Source organism: Balaenoptera borealis (genome assembly GCF_965194805.1).
Source record: "Balaenoptera borealis genome assembly, chromosome: 12".
NCBI classification, from domain to species: Eukaryota; Metazoa; Chordata; class Mammalia; order Artiodactyla; family Balaenopteridae; genus Balaenoptera; species Balaenoptera borealis.
The window spans coordinates 16,411,530-16,438,057 of NC_138869.1; the positions used below are offsets into that span (position 1 = coordinate 16,411,530).

Genomic DNA, 26,528 nt, shown 5'->3' on the forward strand with positions numbered 1-26,528 from the left:
TGAGGCTCACTGAAATCACTCCATCGCACAGCTAGGATGCAGTTTTGGAACCAATTCTTCCCAACTCTTAAGACCTGCCTAGTTATCCACTCTCTTTGCCCTGCCTTGGATTGTACATCCTGTAATACTATGGCAGGGATTCACATTGTTCTGATGCATCACTTGGATGCCAGAAGGATCTCTTAAAGCAAAACAATATTTAGAAGCAAATCTCAAGTAGTTTCTAATATTGCTAGCAGCTTTAAGCTCTTGTAAAAATCACTCAATACTTTTCATAATATTCAGCAATCTCCTTATCTCTGCAAATATCAGAGTAACTTTTTTCACAATTAATAATTTGACTTCTTTTCTCTGTGTAACAGAAAGATATTTTTCAATTTTTAGAAACCTTCTAAATTTAGACGATGATATAATTCAATATGCCATGTGATGATACTGGTTAGGAGAATGCAATCTTTAAGTGTGCATTTTCATCTATTTAAAATTACTTATCTTAAAAACAATTTAAAAACATGCTGTTAATAACTCCAATGTAATTTTACAGGATAATTCAATGATGATTGGTTAAATAAAAATATCAGATTTTAAAATTTAAAGTAATAAAAAATACATCATGTTTTATTTTACATAAACCTTACTTTAATAATGGAATTATAGAATTTTTAGAGCCGGCTGGGCTATGAAAGCTAGTCTAGTCCAATCCTTTTGTTTTATAGCTGCAATTAAAGAGAAAGAAGCATAGCCGAGTGCTTTAACAGTGCAGTTTCAGAGTCGGACCCAAGTTCATATCCCTGCTCTGTCACTTACCAGCTCTGAGACTTCATTTGTCATCCAGATGAAGTTAGACTTCATCTGTCATCCAGACTTCATTTGTCATCATTCTTGAAAGTGCCCTGCTTAGAAAGCAGGACTGCTATAAACTGAGAATTCGAATAAAGGACTCTCTCCTCTAAAACAGATGTATATCCTATTCATTCATTTATTCATTTGATAAATATTTATTGAGTACACACTAGTTTGTGGCCTTGGGCAAGTTACTTATTTGCTTTGTGCGAGTTTCCTGAGCTATAAAGCGGGTGTCTACATTTTACAGTAGTTGCAAGGATTAAATGAATGAATGTGGGTAAGGTGTGTGAGATGGTTCCTGGCACACTGGAAAGGCACAATAATGTTGGATAGCATTACCTTTCTCCTACTGCTTCTACATTCTATATTAGATAATATGGTGGGCCCTGGGGATGCTATTTGGGAGTTCCATATAATATTTTCTTCCTAAAAACTAAAGCATCTCATGTGCATGGAGTGAATCTCTCATTCCATTGCTCTATCCTGAGGGTGAAGCCATTTGGAAACTTCTTCACTAGGGTTCTATTTTGACAGTGTTATCCTTCATGCATGAAGAGAAAACTATCCCACCAGTATTTGCCCACATACTTTGTGTTTTTCCTTCAGATGGTTTTGAAGAGACCCAAATTTTTCACCTGGCCTCCCAGGAGAGAAATGATGAGTTTGTGGGTATGTGCGGGAGGTCGGCTGGGATTCCAGAGACAGACTATCCCCGTAGGACACAGCAAAGCTAACTGGTCCTTTGAGGGGTTAAACCTGACGTGTAGTTCTCCCTGCAAAGAACCATAATCAGCTGGAAGAACAAGTGGAGAAATCCAGTTAATTGCCACTCCAGAGTCTTCAGTGGTTCTATCATGCTTGGATAAGTTAATATACATTCCATTAGTGTCTCGGAAACTCTCAGGTCATGGCTGAAGTCCTACATAACTCTCGCTCATGATCTTGGAAATCACAGAATTATGAAGATGAAAAGAAATTTGAGCAGTCAGGCAGCTTCTCAGTCTTCCTTCTCCCAAGAAAACATTACTCCATCGCACAGAAGTGAGAAGTAGTTAAATCTTTAAAACCTTGAGAGAAGGCTCTCCCCAAAGCTCATTTTTAATGTGCCAGTCTTAATTAAAGCAAAAACATAAATGTCTCAGTATGGAATCTAGTGTGTCATCCCTGTTGTATGTGGGTGTGCATGTGTGTGTGTGTACACGCTGGTCATTGTTCTCTGGGAGGAAAGTTAAAATACCCCTGCCAAAGAACAGAGCAAAATCAAACAAAGGCAGAAAGCCACGCCACTACTGCATCTCTTTTCTAGGCAGAACATCGTCAGTTCTGCACACACATTCTGGGTTATATCATTTTCTTACCCTAGCATCACTCTCCTATGAACCTTTCTTCCCAGCTTGTCACAGTATTTTTTAAGCTTCTAAGGTCAGCTTAAAATAAAATATTAGAGGGAAAGTCTGATTAGTCCTTAGGTATCTGGGAAACCCAGCTTAAGTTTCTCTGCATTATACATTATAATTGACGCCTCCAAAATCCTTGCTCTTTTTGGTAACCCAAGAGGTAGAATGCTGAATCACTGTCATATTATTACCTGTTCTGACTTCATGGTCCAGGAAGCAGCCTTGGTGTGAATGGGAAAGGCACTGGGTCTGAGAGAGGCAGTGAGGCTGGTCTTATCCCAGCTCCACTGTTTCCCTAGATGTGTCCTTAGACAAACTGAACTTGCATTAGGAAGAAGAGCCTTGCAACCCCTCTTCTTTTATAGATAAACATTAGAGAAATATTAAGTGACTCGTCCAAGGTCACACTGAATCTCTCCATGGCTCTGATACCTTAGTTATTGAAAAAAGGGAGAAGGAATGATAATACTTGGTGTCTCAGACTGTGGCAGGTCAGATGAGATACATATTTAAGGACTCTGCAGAATTTGAGGTTCTAAAACATGAGGCATTATTCACTTTGTCAACTCAGCTACATCTTCTCTTTAAGCAGCTTGTACAGCCCTATGTTTCTCGCCACTGACATTCATTCTGTTTCCAGCCTCCTCTCCTAATGACTCAAGACACTCTGAATTCTGAGTCCTACAAGGAATTAACAACTCCATCCCCAGTGTAGAGTTCTCAACAAACTTAAGGCGTCCACCCTCTTTCAAACAACCATCCAACTCACTTATGTTCAATGAGGTTAGATCTAAAATTGTCTCCTGCTGAACACTGGTGTTCCAGGTGATAGCCCATTCTGGGAATTAATCAGAATGTTTCTTAAAGCTTTTGCTGGCTGCCAAACTTTGAATGAAGGCTCCTACTTCTGTACAGATTCTGTAGCTCACACTCTTACCATCACAGCATGCTTTATTGTACTTGCCAGTCTCCTTTCTGTAACCTGTACTAGACTTAAACTCACTGAGGGCAGAGCTACATCAACCAGAGCAGGATTCCTCAACCTTGGCCTGACTGACATGTGGAGCAGATACTTCTCTGTTGTGGAGGGACTGTCTGTGCATTTTAGGATGTTTAACATCATCCCTGGCTTCTACCCAGTAGCACACCCCACCCTCAGTCGTGACAATAATTGACAAAAATGTCTCCAAATGTCCCCTGGGGGCGGGGGGGTGCGCAAAATCACCCCTAGTTGAAAACCTCCATGCTAGATCTAGCCAAGTGCTTTTTCATACCAGGCACTTAATAAATACTTAAAATGCTTATGATGGATTTAGCATACAAGATGCAGAAAAATCAAGCTAATTTCTTTTGGTTTTAGTACCTCTTATGATGCCTGGCACATGGCTGGTGGTCAGTATATATTTACTGAGTGTGCAAGCAGCTTCCTATATCCCAAGTAAAATTCTTTCCCTCAAGAAAGTCCAAGTGAGGTGGTGGGGAATTGTCACATTAGGGGGAGAAAATTTTTAAAAGAACAAAACAATCTCTCAGTTGTGGGATTAGGAACCAGAAAAATCACCTTGCCGTGTCCCCCAGACCTTTAGCTCTCCATTTCGTCATGACGTATAGGGCAGAAATCAAATTCTTTGCAGTGGTAATACTAGAAATATCTACCAGTGTTCCTGGATCCTTTAAAACACAACTCGGATAGGGACGTGAAGCACCAGGAGGGAGGCAGGACATCCAGAAGGTCACACATTCAGTCATTGGTGTCAGAGCTGGGAAATGAGCCTGTGCCTTCCCGACTCCCTGTACAGTACTTGATTACAGTGATTATTATAGATGCAAATTAAGACTTATTACTATTGTGAAATAACAGTGCAGGTTAATGATATTCTTTATTGCCATGCTAACATTTTTTTCTAGAGGGGAAAATTATAGGCATGAAACCAATTAAGCAATCTTTCTTTGTAAAGCTTTTTTAGTTATCCTAAATGAAGATTCTCTCTTTGTGCTTACTGCTTAATAGTGCAGATTGATTTTTTTGTCTCCTGGGTCTTACTGAGATGGATGCTGTCCATTTTTCCTTGTATGAATCAAAAATGACTATGCTGATATATTATCTCACAAAGGGCAGTCATGAATAGGAGGAGCAAATATTTTGAAATGAATACGTAACAGACATCCTCCTGTAGAGGTTAAGCATTGTTGGAAATGCCTCCCTTGGAAATCTTTGCTAGTCAAAGTCTTGCGATTGCCTTTTCCTGGACCTCACTGTAGGATGGCTCTTCTCCCATGATTGAAATGGTGGCTTCAGAAATGGACAACAGATTAATCTATGTATGCCTCAAACTTTAGATGGTTGTCCTTTACTCCCAGGTCAACATAATATTTGCAACAAAAACCTTTCACGAAGAAGTATGTCAGGTCATTTGTATATTGTTAATGTAACTATGGTAACCAAAATATGCCACCAGTGTGTCTGTTTCATATACAAATGAGGGGGCAGTTGTGGAGTCCACATGTCTGCCAGGGGTATAATAGATGTGAGCTAGGATGGCCAGAAAATTACAAGACATTTATATTAATCAGAGCTTTCAAATAACATTTCAACCCCTGAGCTATGAAGAGTGTAAATGGAAGGCAATAAGCCATTGTAAACACAGTTTTCACTCCTCAGTTTTCAAAACTAAATGTTGTAAGTCAAGGCAGCAGCATCTTTGGAGGGTACCCTCAAATCAGAGCTGACAGACCTCCAGTCTGTATCAATGCAAGTTTAAGCCTAGTTTCTGTGCATCTCAGGATAACTTTTGGTATATTAAGTGTAATGGTTCCATCCAAGTTAAATGTTTATGTTAGTTGTGGTATTGAAGACACAGCTTCCACAAACCTTTTAGCAATCTCACTAATTATGGTAGTTAGTCCTTCCAGCCCTATACTCCCAACCTTGTCATGATACAAATGAGGAAACTGAGGGTTGGTGGGGTTAAGAAGCTGATCTAAGATCACCTGGCTATGACTAGGTAGCTTAGTTACCCACCAAATAACTGATAAAACTGCTAATAATATCCTACCTTTGTTAGACCTTTTGGAAATATTCAAAAAGTAAAAATAATAATAATAATATATAAGCCTGCATATTGTTTCTTTAAAAAAACTCTAACATAAAATGGCATATGTTTTAATTATTGAATAATATGCTTAACACTTCTATAGGGTGGCCATAAAGTCTGAAAATATATACTATATTATTTTATCATGTATTGTAATTTTAATGTCAGTAAACAATTTATTATGCATTTGTCTATGTTTTGAGACTTGGATGCTACATCCAGTGATGTATCCATAAAATAAGTAAAACAAGAAAATTTAAAAGGCAGACTTCATTTAAGAAGACTTGTAGAATGAATGGTTCCCTTGGTCACTAAAGTATTGGATTTTACATATAGGGTTTAACTTTTGTCTCTGTTCTGCACTTTGAGCCAAAACAAGAGAGAATACATGTTTTTCTGACTTCATCTATATAATTATAATTTCACCTTGAATAAAATATTAATCAAAGCTCTATTCATGAGTTAAAGATACTTACATTGTTCCCAGAAACCAAAATATGATTATGAGTCTAAATTGGAATTTGCTTTATCTCCAGATTGCCTTAACCCAAAATAGATGTTCAGCATAATAATTCTGAAAAGTTAAATACAATATTTGAGCAAGCTTACATTAGTGCTCAAGCGAATCATTCAAAGAACTATTATTTTGTAGCTTAAAAATAAATTATAAGAAAGCATTATGAAAGTCTAGTAAAAAGTGACACCCAGGTCCTATAATTTACCATACTTTATTCATGGCTTATTTATGGTGACATTAAAAAGTCCACCATTCTAATTATTTATAATCATGCCCAACTGGCTTGGGAAGTAGCATTGTAATTCTGTAGAGACAGATTTTCTTTAGTACCTACTGGGTTTGTTCCCATGGGTGTCACTGGTTTAGAATATGTGATAATTGTTCTAACAGTTCAGGTCAAGAGGCTAGCCTTAGCAGGGTCTAACCAGAGAGAAATCAATGGTTGAGTTTTCCCCTGCTTTTTGGGAATTCGAGACACTGCCCAGAACTATCTATATTATTGTTCAGAACCAGAGTCGGCAGTTGGATCCGGTCTAAGATTTTACTTAGCAGAGTGATCCTTTTCTAATAATAAGTACTTTATTACTTTTATTTACCAAGGAGTAAGCCCTAATCTTCCCTTTCATTAGACTTGCAGAACAAAGATTTCACACAGGCAGGTAACAGCCGAAGTAAGTTCTCACAAAATGTGAGGCTTTGGTCATTTTAAACTTACATTTGTTTCCAAAATACCTAGATGATAACTTTACAATAAAACGGCTTATTGCCTAGTTTAGAAATGTCAACTGCATTTTACAGGTAGCCCTCAAGTCCATAATAAAGACAAAATCCCAGGCTTAAGTCACATAAGAGTTTATTATAATGATTTGTTACTTTCTGACTTCTAGATAGCTCTAAGACAGAAAATGTAATCTTGGCTATAACATTTTCTTACTTAAATTTGACTCAGTTCATTTTTCCCCTCCTGGGAAAGTACTGCTTTATGTGTAAAAAAGTTACTGAACCAGCGAAAATAACTTAAGGAAACATGTAAAACAGCAGACTAACATCTGTTATCCATCCCCCACCCCCACCCCCCACACTGAGTCCTCAAAACAATGTTGTCTTGTTTTGGGGTTTTTTTGGTTGTATTTTAATGTCCCTTTCAGTGAATATATAGCATATAGTGGCAAACGCTGTTTAGTGAATAGGTTCTTTTTCCCTTCAACAGTGTTTGAGACTGACAAAAGAAGAGGCCACTGGGCTGGCTTGTCAGTAGGTATAACCCCTGGGGCTCACGTGTGGCCCACACTGCCCGCCTTTTGTTCATCGGTTGATCAGTGCCAGGAGGTGAGCAATGCAGTGGTCTATTAGCTACTCTTAGACAAGGCAGAAATGTCCCTGTTTTGGGGTCTATTGCATGACTGACTCGCTATTCATTGTTCTGTCCTGTGACCCTAAAATCCCTCAGGTGACTAGGAACGTGATGGTTTCATCACCTGCAGTTCTGTAAGTTTGGTGCTTGTTACTAAAATGATTTTGACTGGACTATGGACATTCTAATGAGAGATTCCTGTTAGTCATCTACAACTATCTTCTCCTATATTGTATATTTCTGAGGATGGAGAGCAAATGTGAGCAGGAGGTGGGATTACTAAAAGAAAAAGAGAAGAAACTCTAAATAAAAGTTGAGGGGTCAATTCAGAAATTACTTGAAACCACCAGAAGTGAAATTAAGTTACTGTCTGCTTCATATAACCATTTTCCTCACTAGTTCAGAACATCCAGCTTGAAATTGCACACAAACACACAGCCAGGTAAAGAGCAAGCAGTACTTGAGGCTTTCAATACAATAGCACTCAGAGAATTTGGCTCCTGAATAAAGGTGTCAGCAAGCCTTGGAATTCCCAAAGAGAAAAACTCACTGCGCCTTTATTCCATTTTCTTAAGGTCTATTGTTAACTAAAGACTCCTTGTCTTTTCAAATTCCTTCATGTGAATGGATGAGGCCAGACATCTGCCAGGATTCGCTCACATTTGCATGCAAATCAGAGACTTTGGGACACACATGGCCCTGGAGCCAAGAGCACCACTTTTACTCTAGAGTTACACTGATCAAAGTACCTTACTGAACTTTCCAGTCCTCCAGTCCTAGCTCTTAAAAATGAAGTCATGAGTATATTCGAGTGATATTAATTCTTTAGACCATCGTGGCAAGGCAAATTGCGAAACAAAACAACATACTGCCTTTCAAAAAAATCCTACAAGCAAAAGCTCAAGTCAGTAATACCTGTCGCCTCACTGAATTCCACTTTTTCTTTATTTTCTGGGTCTGGGAGTGAAAATGCTAATGCTAATGGTGGCATGATATTTAGAGAAGGGTCTCTTTTCCTGGACCCTTGGCCTTTTCCTCTGTGGTTCGAATGCCTCAAAACCATTCCCACCCCGGTCATTCATTCATTCAGTTCCGGGCACTGTGGCTACAGCGGTGAACCCAGCAGTCAAGGTCCCCCTCTGTCTCCCAGAGCAGGTACCACCGCCGAACCTCCCAGTGCGAGGAGGCAGGCCGGCTCCCTCACAACCGTCCTGGGACGGGTTTTCCCACCGGCCCCGAGTGCGCCGCGCCCCTCCAGCTACTCGATCTGTCCACTCTACCTGGGCTTGCCAAGCAGGGACTCGCCTCCGCGGAGGTAGTCGCTGCAGGGCCCTGGGAAGTGCCGAGTCGGCGGCTGCCCACACCCCTCTCCACGCAGCACAAAGGACACTCGCTGGCAAACTTTCCTCGCCATCGACCCCGGCCGCGCGGGGAACCCAGCACCGGCTCCGTGCCTGGAGCGGACCGAGGCTTCCCTGACATTCCAGCATCCTTGGCAAGCCTCCTGAGGCTGCCACCCCTTCTGGACTCAAAACGTGTAAGATGAGGTCTTTTCCCCACTTCGACCGCGCGACAGTTGAGCAGATCCTTCCCAATACCCTGACTTCAGTACACTCGATGCTTTGTGAATTACGCCCCTTGTCCCTTTCTTTACCTACAAGGCCACCGCCAAAACATCCTTCCTCTTTTCTCTTACCACAGCCTGCCACCTTCTTTCCCCTTCTCTTAGTCCTCTTTCCAACTCCCCGGGCCCCCCTTTCGCGCTCTTCTCCGGCTCCGGCTGCCTTCCCCAGTTCACATTCCAGCAGCCCTCCTTCCTCCGGATACCCGGGCATCACCCTCCCCCGCGTCGGTCCCTGAAATCTAGCGGGCTCGCCTCCTGTCAATGCCTTTTGCTCGCTTCTGTTCGGCCTTCCTTCCGAAGTATCGTTCTCCCCGACCCCAGTGATTTTTTTCAGTAAGGAGGTCACTAGATTCTGGTTTCCCCGGCTTCGTCATTTTCCCCAGTTTCATGAGCCGCGCCCCCTCGTACCCCTTAGGCCCGCGATCTTGTCCCAGGTTCCCCAGACCCTTCTCGGGCCCGCCACGCCGCCAAGTTTACCTCGACTTCCCCTCGCTGCCGCCCACATCTCCCGCCGCTGCCCGGCTAGGCGAGCGCACTTACCCCGAGGCCCGGCTGGCGGGGGTGTCGGGGTGCGCACGGACCAGGCACCGGCGGCGGCAGCAGGAGGAAGAGGAGGAGGAGGAGGAGGAGGAGGACCGGCTGAGCGGCGCCTCCCTCCCAACCCACAGGCACTGGCTCCTTGGGGGGCTCCCGGCAGAACACCAAGACAGGAGGCGAGGCAGCCACACGAGCAACAGCTGCTGAGCGGGCCTGGGCTCAATCCGGCTCTCGGGGGCCGGGGCAGGGGCAGTCAGGATTAGGGAAAAGGGCAGAAGTGGGGTGCAGAGGGCGGGGCAGCGAGCGTCCTGGTCCGGAGGACGGCGTCCGGGGCGCCTAGGGACGCCACCGCGCGGATGCCGCTGCCCGGGCTGACGCCGGCGGCCCCTCTCCCCGCCCGGAGGGCGCTGCAGGCGCGGACGCACTGGCCTCGCCTAGCTCGCCGGCTTGCTGCCGGCGCCCTCGGTGCGCCCGGCTTTGTGCTCCCCGCAGCCGGCGTGCACCTGGTGTAAGCAAAAGCGGTCAGCTGATGGGCTGCACTCCGATTGGCTGCTCCACGGTCTCCTCCCCTCCCGTCCGACCCCCTTCCCGGCCTCCCCCTCCGGTCCTCCGGCCCCCCACGCCCGCCCCCGGCTCAGCCTAGTGCTGGGGCACCATCTGTAGCCGGCCCAACAAAGGCGTAGCGCCGCGGGTCTCAGGTGGCCCGGCCTCCCTGCGTCGCCGCCGCGGCCGCTGCAGGCAGCAGCGGGCTGCCGCTTTTTGTCTAGGGGACGACAGGCTGCGGCTGGGTTAGGCAGGCAAAACACATTGCCGTTTCTTAGCAAAAGACACACCAGAAAAAAAAAAAAAGAAAGCCCACGGTAGCAGGCCAACTAGGCACAACGGTGCCAGATCTCTGTGCAACGTAGAACTTGGGCTCCAGGGACTGAGAAGCAGATAAAATTCAACCCGAGAGAACCAAGTCTCAGTATGAAATCTGACCCTTCCTCCTAAAATGAATGGCGATTCCTTGTGCTGTGTGTACATGCCTGGGTATACATGCCTGGGTGTACGTGCACGCGGAACTGGTCTGAGCCCTTGCCGCGGAAAGAGAGTATTATGACACTTAAATGAACGGCGAAGCAGCTTCTTATTTAGGGAGGCTTTCAGAAAACATTTCTGAAACTTTGTAATTACAGCTTTCTGATTTGTTAGGTGTGAAAGTTGTGTTCAAATAAGCGGAGGATTGAGAGTATATATAGTCTGTTTGGAGAGGGGGGTGTCAGAGAGCAAGGTGGAAATGGGTTTTTGGAAACTGCTCATGAACCTGAGTTTCATCTTCCAAGTGGGCAGCTTAGAGCCAGACTCCAGAGAAGCCCTTGGTTCTTGTTATTGGGGGATCTGATTTAAGCTAGAGCATTATTAACCCCTCAGTGCCAAGCAACTTCACGCAAGAGAATGTGGTGACATTTCCTCATGATGTCCAAGCTTAGAACTTCTGGGGAATTAGGACGGATACATTCATTATTATAGAATCATCTTTTGAATTCCTTGAAAACATAGTAGAAGTTTAACAACAATAATCTTATATCTTGATTCTTATAGCATTTCTTGGTATCTTTCATAGATGTCTGATAAATATTTGATGCTCTCATATGTCCATTTACTCTATATTATCCTGAAACTGTCATATAAATACCAGTGGGTCACAGTGTGCCTTAGAAGGCTCTAGGGAAAGAAGATATTAGGATTTAGGGAAGAAGGTAAGTGAAGGGTAGAAGGACAACTATAGGAAACGGCCCATTGCAACTAGAGTGGGAGGGTGCTACCTATAAAAGAAGATTTTAAAACTTTCAAAGCAACTTGTCTAGAACCTTTCTCAAGAGCCATACTTTTGTCTCTTCCTCCCTTTCTCATGCTGATTACATGTAGCTTGGAGTTTGTCTGAAGGAAGGTGGGCCTCTGGTAGAAACACAGAACTTGAATGATCAGGGAAAGACAGAACACAGGTTTCTTAGGGAGTCTCCTTTAGGTTTTTCTGGGAGAGGAGGGGAAACAATTCTGTACCTTGCACAGTGGGGCTTTACAGAGGTAGGCCCTGGGGAGCAGTTGAAGCAATTCTTGGTGGTTTGCAGTTACACTTCCTAGGGGGCAAGATATCTAACAGCCTCCAGGTTTTGGAAGAGACTTCATGAGAATGGTTTTTAAGCCCAGCTAAGAAGAAACTGAGTCAGACTCCAAGGTATGAACTTTGAAACCAGGCTGACACTGCTTTAAATCCCAGCACTGCAATTTATGAACTGTGTCCCTCTGGGGTAAGTCACTTTACCTCTTTAAGCCTTGGTTTCCTTGGCTATAAAGTAGGGTTAATAGCAGTATCTATCCCAGAGGGTTGTGCTGGTTAAGTAAGAGTAAGCCTGTAAAATACTTGGTGCAGGTCTTGGTATACAGTAAGCATTCAACACATGGAAGCACTCGGCATTATTAGCCAGGTAGTGAGGACTAAAGCAAGACATCAGGTCAGACAGGTGGGATGATTATTTCACAGAACCGACACAGGTGACAGAATATTTTAAAAGCACTACTAGCAGCTCCAATGAGAGAAACAGACTCTGTCTCTCCACTGTTCATTTCTTTTTAAATCACCATATCATTTATTTAAACTAATTTCCTTCTTCCCCAAGGCAAGGGTGAGAACGGAAGCTCTGCCTGTTTCCCCTTGACCATGGCATATATTTGGCTCCTGACAGAAGGAGCATTATCATTAGGCAGAAATGTACGTGCCAGAGATTGCTGTGTGTTGGAAAGATTGCTGTGGGACAGAGGAGGACAAATGTAGGCAGAGCATTTATAAAGAAATCTGAAGTTTGATTCAGTCATTGGAAATTTGATGAATTGCCTAAATGGTTTATGGGTCCAAATTTTAGGAGCTGCCATTTTGTAACTCTGCAAAGTGGTTTCAGGATTGTTTTATCAACTGACACTTAAAAGCCCCTTGTCATTGGGATGAATGAAGAGGAAACACTCAGTCAACAGACAGGGATAACTAAACCAAACTCATTTGTTTCTTTTGTAGAATCCTCAAATCTATCTGAATTACTCCTAGTGAGCTCACCCAGTTCTGGGGTCCTAAATTTATTAGTAAATATTGATTTATTTCTTACATATTGGAAAACCTTGGAGGCTTTGGAGGAGAATGGAAGTGGATAGAAGGGCCCCAGAGTTCCCAAGGGAGCCAGGTGTTACTGTTGATGTACGGAGGAGTTCTTGCCCCTGGAGTTGGCCTTGTTGAGACACTACAAATCCCTCTGGGTTCCCTCACTATCCCGTTGAGCTTCTTCAGCTTCACTTTGAAGAAACATTATAATTGGTTTTAGCCTAATTGTACTGGTCTATGTGGTAAATGAGGGAAGAAAGAAAGGTGAAACTTTAGAAGGTGATCATCTTAGAATAATCTTTAAAAGGACATCTGTATTTTAAGAACAAAATTATAATATGCCGTTTTAAGCCACAACTTTTAAAAGTTGAAAATATATCCCTCTCTAAGGGCTTAATTTCTAAAATATATAAACATCTCATACAACTTAACAACAAAAAAACAAACAACCCAATTGAAAAATGGGCAGAAGACTTAGACATATTTCCAAAGAAGACATAGAGATGGCCAATAGGCACATGAAAAGATGTTCAACATCGCTAATTATTAGAGAAGTACAAATCAAATGAGGTATCACCTCACACCAGTCAGAATGGCCATCATTAAAAAGTCTACAAATAACAAATGCTGGAGAGGATGTGGAGAAAAGGGAACCCTCCTACGCTGTTGGCGGGAATGTAAGCTGGAACAGCCACTATGGAAAACAGTTTGGAGGTTCCTCAGAAAACTAAAAATAGAGTTGTCATATGATCCAGCAATCCCACTCCTGGACATATATCTGGACAAAACAATAATTCAAAAAGTTACATGCATTCCTATGTTCATAGTAGCACTATTCACAATAGCCAAGACATGGAAACAACCTAAATCTCTATTGACAGATGAATGGATAAAGAAGATGTGGTACATATATACAATGGAATACTACTCAGCCATAAAAAATAATGAAATAATGCCATTTGCAGCAACATGGATGGACCTGGAGATTAAGAGATTATCATAGGGCTTCCCTGGTGGCGCAGTGGTTAGGAATCCGCCTGCCAATGCAGGGGACACGGGTTCGTGCCCCGGTCCGGGAAGATCCCACATGCCACGGAGTGGCTGGGCCCGTGAGCCACAACTACTGAGCCTGCGCGTCTGGAGCCTGTGCTCCACAACAAGAGAGGCCACGATAGTGAGAGGCCCGCGCACCGCGATGAAGAGTGGCCCCCGCTTGCCGCAACTAGAGAAAGCCCTCGCACAGAAACGAAGACCCAACACAGCCATAAAAATAAATTAATTAATTAATTAATAAAAAAAAAAAAAGAGATTATCATAGTAAGTGAAGTAAGTCAGAAAGAGAAAGACAAATACCATATGATATTATGTACATGTGGAATCTAAAATATGACACAGATGAACTTATCTACAAAACAGAAACAGACTCACAGATATAGAGAACAGACTTATGGTTGCCAAGGGTTGCAGGGGGGAGGAATGGAGTGGGAGTTTGGGGTTAGCAGGTGCAAACTAGTATGTTTAGAATGGATAAACAACAAGGTCCTACTGTATAACACAGGGAGCTATATTCAATATCCTGTGATAAACCATAATGGAAAAGAATATTAAAAAGTATGTATGTATATGTATAACTGAATCACTTTTCTGTGCAGCAGAAATTAACACAACATTGTAAGTCAACTATACTTCAATAAAAATAATAATAATAATAAAGAAAATGTCTCTCTCTAATTGAAATATTAATAGAGTGTTCTTTACAGCCTCTGAATTAAGATTATAGTTTCAAAACTGTAATCATCACCAAGCTTTCAGAGGATGATGACTGTAAAACTCATAATTATGTGATTGTTGTGATCATTGTTAACCCTCACACGAAATGTGTACTTCTCTAAAAATTTTTGACAGTTGAGTGACTTTACTACATATTCATATTTCCTGTTCTTTCAGTTTTGTACTGCATATGAAATCATTCCAATACAAAAAAGGTATTCATTAAGGTTTCTGTAATTATTATGTATTAATTATTATTAGCAAAATAATTTGATTATTATTAATTAAAATTATTTTAGCATTGAAGTTAATAATTTGACATGAAACTAAGGTGACCAACCATCTCGGTTTGCCTAGGACTTTGCAGGTTTTAGTCCTAAAAGTTTCACATCTCAGAAACCCCTTAGTCTGGATCAAACCAAGGTGATTCATTGTTCTAAATAACTCAACATTGATAGGTTTATGGTACTTTCGCAATTTTAGTTGTGTTATAACCTTGCACATACACCAAATAATGTCCTTATGCCTGACTGGATCAAGAATCCCATTTCCACTTAATTTAATTGCTGCATACATAGCCCTTGACAATCATCTAAGCCAACCTCCTTATTTTACACATAAGAAAACTAAGCCCTAGAAAGGGACTGTGCCAGTCTGTTGACGAAGCCTACACTAAGAAGCTACACTATATACTGTTTGAAGGCAGAGACCAGATGGCCGTCTCCTAGCCCAGCACCCAGCATGTAATCAGTACTCAGTAAACATTTTTTGAATGGATGAATTGAATCAATTAATAAATTAATGTCTCTATATAATTAGAACACATTATATCATGAGCATTTTCTTCATATTATTAAAAAGTCTTTAAAACTATAATGCTTTATGGCTGTATAATTCCACCAGTCTTCTGTTGGTGAGAAATAAGGCCTTTATCAATTATTTGCTAAAACATATGTTATAGTAAACATACTCATTAGAAATGCCCATTTTGGTTATTGAACTATGGATACATAAACTATAGCTTGGAGCATCAATTTAACATATTCAATTTTTTCTGTTTTCATTACTATTTATTTTTAGACAGCCAGGCCTTACTGAAAAATAAAGGATTATTTAGGTTTTTTGCTTCTATGTTATAAAGATTTTAGTTGATATGTTTGTTTTCAATTATTTGCTCTCCATTCTGATTTCTCTTTTGCCTGTATAATAATAGCTAACATAAATTAACATAAATTAAGTACTTACTCTGTGCCAGGTAATACACTTAGTAATGTTTCTTATATTGAAAGAGGCAATATACTATAATAGTTACAAGCTAGAGCTCTTTATTCATGTTACTAAGGTTTATATTCCAGCACAACCTGTATGGATTTGAACAAGTTATTTAAGTCCTCTTTGTAACTGCATCTATATCATGCAGTTTGTGAGGATTAAAGAGATGTTTATGTGCCTAACATATAGCAAGCATTCACTAAATATTAATGTATTAGTAAATATAATGCTAGCTACTGGAACAAATAAAGAACCCCAGGAGCTTAAATAAGGCAAGTTTATTTCACACTTGTGTAACAGAGTGTGTTCCTGGCTGGGTGGCCTCCACATGGTCATTTAGGGTGTAGGCTGCTTCCATCTTTTGATTCTTCTTCCTCTATTTCTGTAGACTCCTTCCCATTCACCCAGAGGATGGGGAAAGAAAGACAGAAGAAAAGACCACACGGGAAAATTTGATGGGCCAGGCTAAGAAATGGCTCACATCACCTCCACCTACATTCTGTTGGCAAGAACTCAGGTACATAGCTACACCGAATAGCAAGGGAAACTGGCAAAGGTAGATGAGGTGTGTGCCTAAGAGTAGAGGAAAGTTTGCAACACACAGCGATCTGTATTAAATATATAGCAACATATATTAGAAATACAGCAATCTCTCTTACTGTTGGTTCTCATCTTGCTTAGTCCTCATAACGAGTTTGACAAGGTAGGAGAGCGAGGACATGACGGACTCAGGGTCATACAGCAAGGAAGAGGCCATAATTACAGCAAACAAAACACACATAGAACAGCTGTTAGACAGGGCTTTCCAATTCTTACTTCCTTTTTTAAATTATTATAAAACTTTAAAATTGAAGTATAGTTGATGTATAATAGTATACATTACAGATGGACAAGATAGTGTTTCACTATTTTTAAAGGTTATACTCCATTTATAATTATTATAAAATATTGGCTATATTCTCCTCTCACTTCCTCTTAAAACTGTTCTTGGTGGATGGCTAACCTGATTACCCTCACCATATTGCCTTCCCGAAGTTCCCAGAGAACTTAAAGCGCAGAGAGGTGACTGTCAGCTGCCCCAATAGCAGCTTGAACTCCTTCTTTCATTGACATCCTTTTTCTTTCAGTAACCATAAAACTTTAAAGAAGTTCAGAATATTTCCTCGTAAGAAAATGCTTAGAGACTACTGCACTGGAATTCAGTGCCCCTATTACCATAAATTTAATATCCACATTTACTTTTAGTCCTAGGGGCCTACCAGGCTATAAGAGAAAGATTGTCAGGCAGAGTAGACACAAATGGTTTATACACATCCTGCAGAAACACGGAAGCTCACAGAATTTCCCTACATTTCATCCAACACCTTCCTCTGTCCAGTTTGTCTGCATTTTTGACTGCACTCCATTTTATAACAGAGACGTTCACACTTTATATCTCTGAGCATGTTAACAGTCTCTTCTGAGTAAAACATTGCCTACATTCCATTTTCATGGATAACTAACTACTCTCCTACCAGACCGATCATCTAATGAAATCCTTATTTCTCTGAAGTTTGACTCACATTGTACCCTTGAGTCTGTATACTGCCCAAACCTTGCACTGTACACAGTCTTTTGGAAAAGGGACCTGGTTTTTGAGTTTTGTGACTTGGGGAGAAGAAAAAAACACAGAGAGATGTGCGATATGTAAGCGGTGACTTAGGCTTGTCGTTAGAAACGAGGCTGTATTGCAATTCAGTTCAGCAAGTACCATAGGATTTGAGGGCTGAAAAGAACCTTAGAGATAATCTGGCTCAGCCCTTTCATTTCACAGATGAGCAAACTCAAGTCTCAAGAATGCTAACATTTCCATGTACCTCAAGAGCATCTGAGAAGTTTGGGTGGATTTAAACCGTTATCCAAGGTCACACTGCTGGTTAATAGGAGCACTAAACCTAAAATCTCATTCTTTGATTTTTAGGTCAGGAATCTTTCTCTAGCAGTAGTATAAATTTAACTGGGATCCTCAGGCGCCCTAGGATTTTGTGGATATACCCTCAGGAGTCTGCTAGGTAACAAAATACCTGTAAGAAAATTTTATTTGTTTGAATTTCAATAATAATCTGAAAAATTAATATAAGCATATTCTGAATCATTTGAATAGCATCCTTATAATTGAATGAAGAAAAATGCCATCTAGTGCCAGTGTTTGTGTTTATGTTTGTGTTTATGATCACATTCATGCCAAGCAGTACCACTTAAAGTATTTGGAACTAATGAGAGAAAAATGGGGTGGTTTTGATGTAGAAATGACGTCTTCTCACCGGGTAAAGGCCACATGATGTCTCAGCACATTCCAAGAAAGAAGGTTCCTGAGAAATTTCATGAGTTAAAAGTGAGGGGAGAAAAAAAAAGGATAAGAGAACTGAATCACCCCACAACATGGAGTAGTCTAAACTAGAGAGAGAGAGAGAGAGAGAGAGAGAGAGAGCGAGAGAGCATGAGTACCATGTTCACACTTAAAAAGGTGACAATTTTAGGAAAAAAAGGGGAAAAGTTCAACTCTTACATAAAATTGATGGTTGAATTTGAGTTTAACTGGTTTGGTAGGTTTTTTGTTTTTTTCTAAACAGTTTTATTTAGCTATAATTGCTAGTATGAGTTGAATTGTGTCTCCACAAATTCATATGTTGAAGTTCTAACCTCCAGGACCTCAGGGTGTGACTTTATTTGGAAATAAGGTCATTGCAGATGTAATTAGTTAAGATTAGTCATTCTGGAGTAGGGTGGGCCCCTAATCCAAAATGACTGAGTCCTTATAAAATGGGGAAGTTTGGACATACATGCACATGGGGAGAGCACTAAGTGAAAACAAAGGCAGAGATCAGGGTAATGCTTCTACAAGCCAAGGAACACCAGTGTTTGTCAGCAAACCACCAGAAGGTAGCGGAAAGTCACAAAACAGATTCCCCCTCGCAGCCCTCAGAAGGAACCAGCCCTACCTACACCATGATCATGAACTTCTAGCTTTCAGAACTATGGAAAAATAAATTTCTGTTGTTTAAACCACTCAGTTTGTGGTATCAATACTTTGTTATAGCAGCCCTAGCAAACTGATACAATTGCCATATAATAAATTGCACATATTTATAGTGTCAAATTTTGACCTCTGTATACACCCATGAAACCATCATCACAATCAAGATAATGAAAAAATTCATCACCCTCCAAGGGTTCTTTGTGCTTTCTTGTATTCTATTCCTTCCTACCCTCTGTGCCCTCCTCCTTGCTGCCCATCCCTAGGTTCAGTAAACTCACCTGCTTTCTCTAGATTAATTTGTACTTTCTAGAATTTCTTTCACTCAGCATAATTATTATGAGGTCCTTCCATGTGTTGTGTGTTTTAATAGTTTGTTATTTGCTGCTGAGTAGAACTCCATTGTGGATATACCACAATATGTTTATTCATTCACCTGTTGATGGACATTTAAATTGTTTCCAGTTTTTGCCTATTACATATAACACTACTCTGAGTATTTGTGTTCAAGTCTTTATCTGGATGTATGCTTTTATTTCTCCTGGGTAAATACCCAAGCATGAAATGACTATATCATATGGTAGGTGGGGTTTTTTGGGTTTTTTTTTTGCTTTTTAAAAAGTGCCAAACTGTTTTCCAAAGCGGTGGTACCATTTTTTATTCCCAGCAGCAGTGTGTAAGAGTGACAGTAAGCCTGCACATTAACGACTCTTGAAGGTGAATGTTTTCAGGGAGGTAGGGAATTTTAGATGCTCTCAGAAACCACCCTGCCTATTGCCTTACACCAGACTTGACTCACACACTTAGATTACTGGTCTGTTTGGTTTTGAAATGTACAACCTATGATTTATAAATCGGTTTAGAATTGGCTATTCAAATATATTATTCAAGTGTTACTTGTATATAAATCTCTAAAGAGTCCTGGACTAAAGACAGAAGATATAAATGTGCCAGTGACCAGCCATGTACCTCCCAGTGTGCCATCTGCCAGCTTAAATGTGCACCCTGAAAAGTCAGAGAGTAAAGACATCTGTCCAGCCTGCCTCCTCAGAAGGTGTTTTTTTGGATCAAGTCAAACTCTTCAGCAAAGCACTTTGCAAACTCTGGAATACGTCAGCCATTTTCTCCATGATGCTGGGAAAATGGAAGGTTCTCTGAGAGATGGGCTTCCAGCATGAGGTTTCCACAGACTGTGACAGCCTGCATGATGTGGGTGGTATCTAATGTAGAGTGTGTCGGCCAGCTGCTCCTGCTCCCTCCCCCCTCATTCCTGGGCAGAAAAAAGGTACCAGCAGACGCTGGGACAAATAACTAAATGCCCTCTGGGGCAGTTCCTTTTGAAATCTGAAAGGAGTTTGGGATTGGAAGACAGGAAGCAATTTTCTCTGGAATTTTCCCTATCATAGTTAAGATTTTGTTTTAATAAGGAGAAGAAGAGGGAGGAGGAGAAGAAGGAGAAGAAGAAAAATATAGCAGCTAACTCTTATTAAGCATATATTATGTGCTAGGCATGGTGCAATTTTTGCATGGATTCCATGTAGTTCTTACAACAATCCCATGAGATGGGTAGGTATGATTATCACTCTTGTTTTTTTCAGATAGGATAATTGAGATCTTCACGAGGGTAGATAACATGCCCCAGATACCAGAACTCATGCTCTTAGCTATGATATGGTATATAATCTCAGATTCCGTCTGTGATACAGTACTATAATCTGAAAGACCTGCACCACTTTGGTCATATTGACATAGATACACCTTTTGGGAAAATTTTTTTTAATTAAAAAAAAAAAAGCTTGATGTAACATTCTAGGAACTGTCCCCAAATATCTTAATACTTTTGGAAAGGAGAAATCTGAGGAATACTAATCACATTTTATTAGAATAATGGAGACAGTCACAAAATAATAAGATTTGATAGTCTACAGCAGGACATTTGAAAACTTTTGAAATGTAAAAGGAAACAATATTTTCATTTGTAAAACTGGAGCTTTTTAAAAAGTGTGCAGGAAGGGCCAGACAAAGACCACCTAGGTGATTCTTAAGGACTGGGCAATTGAATGGGATCTGGTTTGCCAAGGTCACTTTCTGGAACATCACTTGGTGAGCCTATCATGAGAATTGGATTCTAAACTCAGCTTTACCACTAATAGCTTCACTTCTCTGAACCCCAAGTTCTTTGTATATAAAAGAACTGATAGAATCAGAACTGATAGGCAGCTGATAGAATCTGTAGTTGTCACATTTTCTTCCTCCCAGAATTCTTTGGTTAAATAAAATCATAAGGAAACACTACATCAAGACATAAAAGCAAATTTGTCTGGGTTTTTGGTTGCAACCACCAAATCTACTGTAGGCAGTTCAGGTAGGAAGAGCTTAATAAAAGGTACAAGTTAGCCTACAGAGTCTCTGGAAGGCTGGACGGCTGGGCATGCATATTGCCCATCCAGGAACAAAGCAGCTAGAGAATTTTCCACCATGCCCCTATTCTGGTGGAAGCCACATTGTCACTTGCCCATCACTTGATACCTACCACACTATAGACTGGAATCCAGAAACTCTACACAGCTCTGCCTAATGATGCTGCCATTGTCCTTGCCAGAAGATCTGAGCCCCCAGCCTATGGCTGCCTTTTCATGTAGCTCACTTGTACCTGTGTGTTGCTTGACTGAACCCAGGCACTGTGCAGGACAGGAGGCCAGCTAGAAAGGGGTTGCAATACGTGCTGGGTGGGTCAGCTCACAACATATGCCATCGGTGCTCACTGAAGACGAGCAGGAGCCCCTATTTGACCGTTACCTGTCACTGTTCCTTGATGTTGATGGGACCCTGTTGGCTGGTCACTCGCTAATCAGGCTCCCAGGGCTCTGTAGACCAAAGGTAGAAAACCACCAAACTAGATTATTTCTAAGATTCTCTCTAGTGTTAAAATTTCTTGATTCTATGCATTTCTAAGGTTAAATTAGAGAAGTTTAAAGAATTATTTCCTGTAGGATTCAGCTAATTCCAATATGTTCTCTATAATTATAGTAGTTAAGGATATTATACTCAAGGAGTATGGCTTCATCTACATTTACATTTTGCTTGATTCCCTCAGTTAGGTATATTGGTACAAGAACATCCAATTCACGCAAAAGGAGAGAAAAGGGAGCGCAAGGGAAAGAAAGGAGGGACATTTGACAAAGACGTTGCATGGGATTTTTTTTTTTTTCAGAAGGGCATATTTAGGGCCTTTCGAGGGAAGCATTTTTAAGTTTGCAAATACTTGCAGATGCAGGTATAGGAACACTGCTTACAGTGTTTGGCACAGGTTCAGATCTACAAATTCCAAGCACAAAGTTTCAAAAATCAGAAGAAAGAACAAGCAAACTTAATCCACCTTAAATATACAAAGATCTGTTTACATTATCTTTTACTCCCTAACATCTGTCAGTTACCAGAAAATAACTATTCTGGTTATTAGCTGGACACCCCAAAGACAACAGAAATCAGTGAGGTACCACATTATTACGCATGGCATATACATCAACTATATGATAACATGGAACGTACTATGTCCTTGTGCCTAAGAGCTTGGCTTCTGGATTCAGTCCCGTTAGAAGCTTTAGTCAACTTATCCACAGGATGGGAATAATAATAGTAATGGTGTCATGTTGTTGCAAGTATTAAATGGGCTAATTATTAGCACATTGCCTGAGACATGAGAAATGTTTTCTAGAACAGTCTTTGGTGCACCTACCTTGACCTTTGCTCCTTTGGAAGCCCAGTTGGTGTTGGCAGTCGAGCAGTGATTTAGGGAGGCTGCTGCCCAGGAGAGGAAATGTGGCTCCACCAATTGATCTTCTAGCGGAGAGAGATGTGATATTCATAAATGTGCAATTGACCCCCAAGTCCTCTACCATCATCAAGTTGTAGAGACAGAGCTCTCCCTTGCTTGGAACCTTCTTTATTCCTTTAAGACTGCCATTAGTGTTTATTACAGACTGATTTCATCTATACATGATTCAGTAAACACTGATGAACATTGACTAGAGGCAAAACACCATGGTCGGGAGCTTCCCTGGTGGCGCAGTGGTTGAGAGTCTGCCTGCCAATGCAGGGGACACGGGTTCGAGCCCTGGTCTGGGAAGATCCCACATGCCGCGGAGCAACTAGGCCCGTGAGCCACAACTGCTGAGCCTGCGCGTCTGGAGCCTGTGCTCCGCAACAAGAGAGGCCGCGACGGTGAGAGGCCCACGCATCGCGATGAAGAGTGGCCCCCGCTCGCCGCAGCTGGAGAGAGTCCTCGCACAAAAACGAAGACCCAACACAGCCAAAAATAAATAATAATAAACTAATTAAAAGAAAAAAAACAAACAAACCAAAAAACACCATGGTCCATGAACTGGGAGGCTGGACAAACATGGACACAAATTCAGCAAATATATGTTGAGTTTCTACTATGTTTAGGGGCTATTTTTGGCTCTGAGCTTTAGCTGGGCCCTAGGGGATCAGATGTAGGCTGTGGTGGGGACATGGGAGAATGATGCTAAAGAAGCAGATGTTAGGGTTGACTCTGGCCCCTACATATGTGGGAAAACTACAGGTAGGCTGACCAACTGTCCCAGTTTGCCTGCAACCGAGGGGTTTCCTGGTGCACAAAATTTTTCTTTTTCAAACAGAGACTGAGTGATTTCCCAGGATGCAATATTTTGGTGCCCAAAACCAGAAAGGTCAGTCTAGACCAGAGTGAGCTGGTCATACTAACAGGTTTTATATCCACTATTAGGCAGCCTCTCTACCTTGGAGGACTTTAACACCCTGCATCTAAAATGAGAAACTCTGCGCTGGGAGGTAGCTGTGATGTGGTCCAAAGTGGTCTGGAGTGGGGTTTAAGGGAGCAGATGAGACTCTGGCCCTAGCTCTTGGTATTGTGATAACCCTTGACAAATTAATTACCTCTCCAAACCTCAGCTACCTCATCTAGAGAAGCAGGTACTGTTTAGATACCTACCCTCTGTGTGTTTGAATAGGTTAAATGAGATAGTACACATGCCTAGCACAGAGAAGAAATGCAGTATTTTAAAAATTTTCTATCTTCAATTAAGAAAACATACTACCCTGGCTTAAAAATAAGAAATTTCATATACGCGTGTTGGTCTGCATTAAGCTTCGTCATTTGTGCTTCATGTATTGCCCTGGAAATTCTCTTTAAATGTTTTCATTGGTTGAACTCCAAGTGTAGGTGTGAACTCTTTATGTCTTGGGTATCTTTTAAAAGCTTCTAGAACTTAGTATGGTCAAATTTTGGGAACACAAAGTGCTGCAGTTACTTTGTCAGGCCCCAGAGATAAAATATGCAGCAAATATTTATTTTTTATGTGTTTTTTTAAAATGCAAGTCTACCATGATGAATGTTATTTTTATATAGATCATAGGAGCCAGCTCAGATCATATCCTTTTGAAGCCTCCCCCCTTACCTAAGTTATTGCATCTTAATCCCTTTATCTGCGTGATTTCCTTGCCATGTGCAAATTTAAGGGAAAGGAAAGGCGACAGAGACAGGACAGATATATACATTTTGCCATGTAAAGTAGGCAGAAATCTTTCTGTGCCATGAGTCTGAGAAAACACAGTTGAAATGTCAAAAAAAGAAACAACAGGCCCAAAACGGAGTTGCCTGTGCTAAGTCCCAAGTCAGCAAACCAAGACTTCATACCCAACCTAACTGCAGTTTCAGCCTCTCCCAGGAATGTGACCTTTATTTTATTTTATTTTTTTTATTTTATTTTATTTTATTTTGCAATGTGACCTTTAATCAGTCAATCTGGAATTATCTGGTCAGTATTAATGAGGTAATTTGCCTGAAAGCCCCCTGCCTTTCCCCAAAGGAAGGTGACCTTGCCTGAAACAATCCATTCTTCACTAAAATAGCTTCCTTGCCCTGCCTCCTTCTGCCTATAAAAGTTTTCCATTTTGTACAGCTCCTTAGAGCTCCTTTCTATCTGCTAAGATGGGATGCTGCCCAATTCATGAATCATGAAATTAAGCAAATTAGATCTTCAAATTTACTCCATTGAATTTTGTTTTTTAACAGACTTGGTGGCAATGGTGGTGTCGAAGGAGACTTCCAGTGGCTTCAGGGACAATGAGAAACAGAGGCATAGTAACTGCAAACTCTTCTGAGTTCTGTCTTTCTCACCATTTCTGAGGGCTGTGGGTAAGTTCTTCTTGGTTCTGAGCTCTGTTCTCTTTGTGTCAAGCTCCTGATCTAACTGGCTTTGCAGTGCAGGGCAGGGCAGCATGAGTGAGCAGATGGTCCCATCCAGAGCCCAACACCCTAGCCTTTGGTTCAGTCCACAGTTTTCCATTTGATTGGAAAACCTCAGCCTTTGGTTGTGTCCCTAGATTCCACATTGGGAACTGCTGGCAGTTTAGTCTGGAGTTCCTCATTTGTCTGGAATCAGCCTGCAGTTCCCTTTCTTTGAGATCTGCTGGTTCAGTTCTTTCCCCAGCCCCCAGTTCCATGGGAACTGCTGTTGGTGTACACAGGGCCTTCTATTGGCCATTCCACAGTAACATCTCAGTGATAATGCTGGTATGTTAATGTGCACCTGAAGTAGAGGCTATTGCTAATGGGCATCTCAGAAGCCAGAAAGCCACAGAAATGTACACGAGTCAAGCATTTAAAAGGTGTTAGAGTGCTCACCCCTAACACACCCATGTTAGGTTAAGTTGGTCATGGAATGGGTTAGATTGACATTGACCTGCCAATCTCGAGAAAATTTCTGTGCAATGAGGTACACTGCAAAACATTACACAGTTTCCCAACGCAAAGGCACATCCCTTTTAGGTATTAGTTTGGCTCCAAGAGACCCAAAGTTTTAGCTAAAATAAATAAATAAATTAACGATAATAAAATGAATGCTTAAGTTCCAAAGAGTTGGGCATGCCATCTCTGGCACAGGTGCTTATTTTATGTCTAAGAACTATGGTCCCAGAAGCTATAAATATCTATAGAAATGGCAAAATCTTACTAAAGACAATCTAGTATTACAATGGCCATTACGGGGAATGTTCCAATTAGACAAGATTGTTCATTTAAGAAGTGCAGTTGAAAGCAAGGGTTCCTGAATTAGACAAACAGAATGGGATACCTATTTTAGTTGGTGTGCAGAAACATCCAAAAGGCTTCAAGATTCCAAAATCTCTGAATCTCTGTCTGTAATACCAGCTAGACAGAGGAAAAGAAAATATCTTTTGCATCCTTTCTGGGGCCACCTCTTGAAGGGGAATTATTCAATATTGCCAAAATTATTTAATTATTTACTGTTTGTCCTGGCTAAAAAGTAACAAGATATTTGAAAGGATTTTTTTGTTATGTTTTGTTTTGTTTTAAGTAGCTCTGGCATCAGAAGTTGGCCAAATCTGAAGCTGATATTCAGAGCCTGATAGAAATTTTTTTTTTAAAGCTTTCTCCCCTAAGCTAAAAGAAAACTATGTACCCAGAGGGAAAGAAAAACCTTCTGAAGCTTTTGTGAAAGGATTTACTAAAACATTCCAAAGGCAAACAACTTGTAGGTGTTGTAAAAATTCTGGCCCTAGGGAACAAAAGTCTGTATTGGAGGATCCTGCATTCTTTCTCTGTGCCTTTGAGATGTAAATGTTCTACCTGGTCTTCGCCTAGAACTCTTATCTTCTTATCTAGGCCATCTCCTTGAAATGAAAACTTCAGGGAGGTAATTCTTATCAGAAGGAAAAAAGTAAAGGGGGAAAGGTTATTTTGAAACTTAGGCGAATGGAAAATCTTAAGTGTGTTCTTCACTACTATTAATAAAAAGCTTTAGGGAATTCCCTGGCAGTCCAGTGGTTAGGACTCAGCACTTTCACTGCCAAGGCCTGGGTTGGGGAACTAAGATCCCACAAGCCATGTGGTGCGGCCAAAAAAATAATAAATTAATAAAGATCATGCTTCCTCAGTCTTT

At 41.2% G+C, this 26,528-nt stretch overlaps 1 protein-coding gene and 2 long non-coding RNA genes across 8 annotated transcripts in view; 1 reads left to right on the top strand and 2 right to left on the bottom strand.

Annotated features, from left to right (window-relative positions):
* Positions 1-9,922, bottom strand: part of LRRN1 (leucine rich repeat neuronal 1) — a 218,014-nt gene extending 208,092 nt beyond the window's left edge. For 2 of the 6 annotated variants that reach the window (XM_082345364.1, XM_082345366.1), the window contains exon 1: positions 9,374-9,872. The gene's annotated coding sequence lies outside the window, so the exon portion shown is untranslated. Of the gene's footprint in view, positions 1-807; positions 8,863-8,905; positions 9,038-9,310 lie in introns of those variants that run through there. The other 4 variants (XR_014232284.1, XM_082345365.1, XM_082345367.1 and 1 more) reach the window with 4 other exon arrangements.
* Positions 1-26,528, top strand: part of LOC309607158 — a 681,872-nt gene that overhangs the window by 368,490 nt on the left and 286,854 nt on the right. The window contains exon 6 of the long non-coding RNA XR_014232286.1: positions 24,641-24,763. This is a non-coding gene — a long non-coding RNA (uncharacterized lncRNA). The remainder of the gene's footprint in view (positions 1-24,640; positions 24,764-26,528) is intronic.
* LOC309607164 overlaps positions 1-26,528 on the bottom strand; it is a 280,099-nt gene that overhangs the window by 113,679 nt on the left and 139,892 nt on the right. The gene's annotated exons all lie outside the window — the stretch shown is intronic.